This window comes from Plasmopara halstedii (assembly GCF_900000015.1).
Source record: "Plasmopara halstedii genome assembly, contig: Scaffold_614, whole genome shotgun sequence".
Classification (NCBI taxonomy): Eukaryota; Oomycota; class Peronosporomycetes; order Peronosporales; family Peronosporaceae; genus Plasmopara; species Plasmopara halstedii.
Genome location: NW_020187532.1, coordinates 3,234,248 through 3,236,527, shown reverse-complemented (window position 1 = coordinate 3,236,527; position 2,280 = coordinate 3,234,248).

Sequence of the window (2,280 nt, the reverse complement as noted above, 5' to 3'; positions counted from 1 at the left end):
ATTGTTTTAATCAGATTTTTCATTAAATTTTAACCTAAGTAGACGTAGTATTGCTTTTGGAGGTTTGTCATGCCATGGCTGACAGATAGATATCATTGTTTGATGAGATCTGGGACCTAGACGTGAGCTGCATCATGGTTGTTATGAGAGGCATTTTTCCAGGATTATCGTGAGCAATACAGTAATTTGAAAGTGCTCTTTGGTATGTCAGTGACCATTCAAATTGTCGAGTGGTGATTGTTAACGTGCACAGTGCTAAACAATCACCCACTGATTCTGCGTGCTCTACATTTTATGTGAAAGTAAAAAAAATCTTTCGAGATGAGGCATACATGTTTTCGTGATAGTCACGCTCTCTTGGATTGCGTACGGCTCATCTTATTTTATTTCAAGTAACGAGTAAGAGGAAAGCGAAAAAAAAATCAGTGCAGGTGGGTACGAATCAATATCGCAAACCTTATAGATCAGATTGCAGCGAGCACTGGATCTTGAGCCCTAAAGAGTAGCAGCCGTCTTGACGCCCATGTACTATGTGCGCCTGTAGATGGAACAAAGTCTCAAGAAGAGGGTACTACCATTCATTTACTTCTAATAGCATAGGTTATACTTTCGAAATGAAATTTGTCAAGTCCGAATTGATAATACAGAGTAATGATACCCGAGCAACTTTTCGGCTGTTCTGATGACTGACAAATCAATGATACTTACGCGCATATGGCGTGCGGCAATCGCTAAGTGTACACTTTCGACTCAGTTACCACCTGATATGGATCGCAAGAGAAAAGACTCACTGGCTAGCTCATGTTTGGATCGGAGACGTCATTGGCCCGACTGGGGGCAGGAACCCCCTTTTGAGACAGCATTTGGACACGGAAAGAGGCAATCGCAGTAGAGAACGTCGAAGGTAATCTCATAGAGGGTCGCCAACGACAAATTTCAATACTTGCCGGTTTATGGTTCGGGATTTATAGCTGATGATGCGGAGATGGCACAACCTTGCCCAATATTCTCGAAGCACTAGTGCCACCCCAATTGTATCGGAAACAGAACAGGTACGCTCGGTGCCCCCAGAAGGCATGAGAGTACCGGGTGTGCGGTAGAGGAAGCTAGGAGTAAGGCCATTCGACGGAAAGTAAACCTGTAAGGAACCAAAACTCTTATGTTCTATGACTCAAGAATATGTTCTAGAATGTAAGTGAGTGTAGGCCTCATGTTGACGTATGCAGAATGTACACACGTTCAAGGAGAAATGATACAAATGTTAATAGTAGGTAAAGGAAAGACTACATTATCGGAGAAGCGACAAGCATACAAGGAACAGTAGGAAAAAAATAGAATAGTTTACATATATCGTTAGAAATCAGTGTAACGGGGTTACACATACCCCTGGTAACAGGGGTGTGTGTCACACCTGATGAACATGGTGTGACCACACCCAAACAAGAATACGGTATGGGGCTGGATAGCCAGTAGTTAAACATGTATTTAGATTTTACTATATATATTTAGGAAAATCTAAGCATTCAGGCGACTTTGCGGCAGATAAAAAAGTGAAGTCAGTATTGAATTTGGAACGAAGAGTTAATTAGCCTTGGGTCAAGGCTATAATTTCTCTTGGAGTAAGCGGATTACGATCCGCTAAACTCATACTTGTTCTGAGTATAGAACAAGCGGTCGGTGACCTAACTTACATTCCTCAAAGCTCAAAGCGACGGCAGCCCCGCTGCAATCAGTCCATCAAATGATATCATTCTTCATTCGCTAACTACCGTCTAACACATCATGAGTGCGAATGATTCTTAAAAAATCTCTACTATGGGCCTGGACGCGTTATTTGTTACGAAGGCAGCGCTTCATAAAACCGATACATTTTGAGAGGGTGCTGTCAGCTTCCAGTTGCTAATGATTATCCAGGTCGGTATAGTGGGGTCGAGATGAAGAAAAGTGTCTACAATAAGAAGTCGGAGAATTGTGAGGATAGCAGGCCACGCTGGGATTGGCTCTTTGCTATCAGGATAACGCCGGCGCGATGCATTAAAGTGTTCAGTAAGAACGAAAAGCTATGAATCTGACAAGACACCAGCAAAATCTAGTAGAGCATTTGGAGGTGCGGCAGATCTCGTGCGAAATAAGCATTCAATACTGTGATGAGAGTGTTATCATCGTCTAGGCAAAACATGGTGCTGATGTAACTACCGTACTTCACAAAATAAAAGCCACTCAAAAAGATCACTTTTTTCTGATTTTCGTTCACCTCTTAACATTAAGGTGATTTTTGTC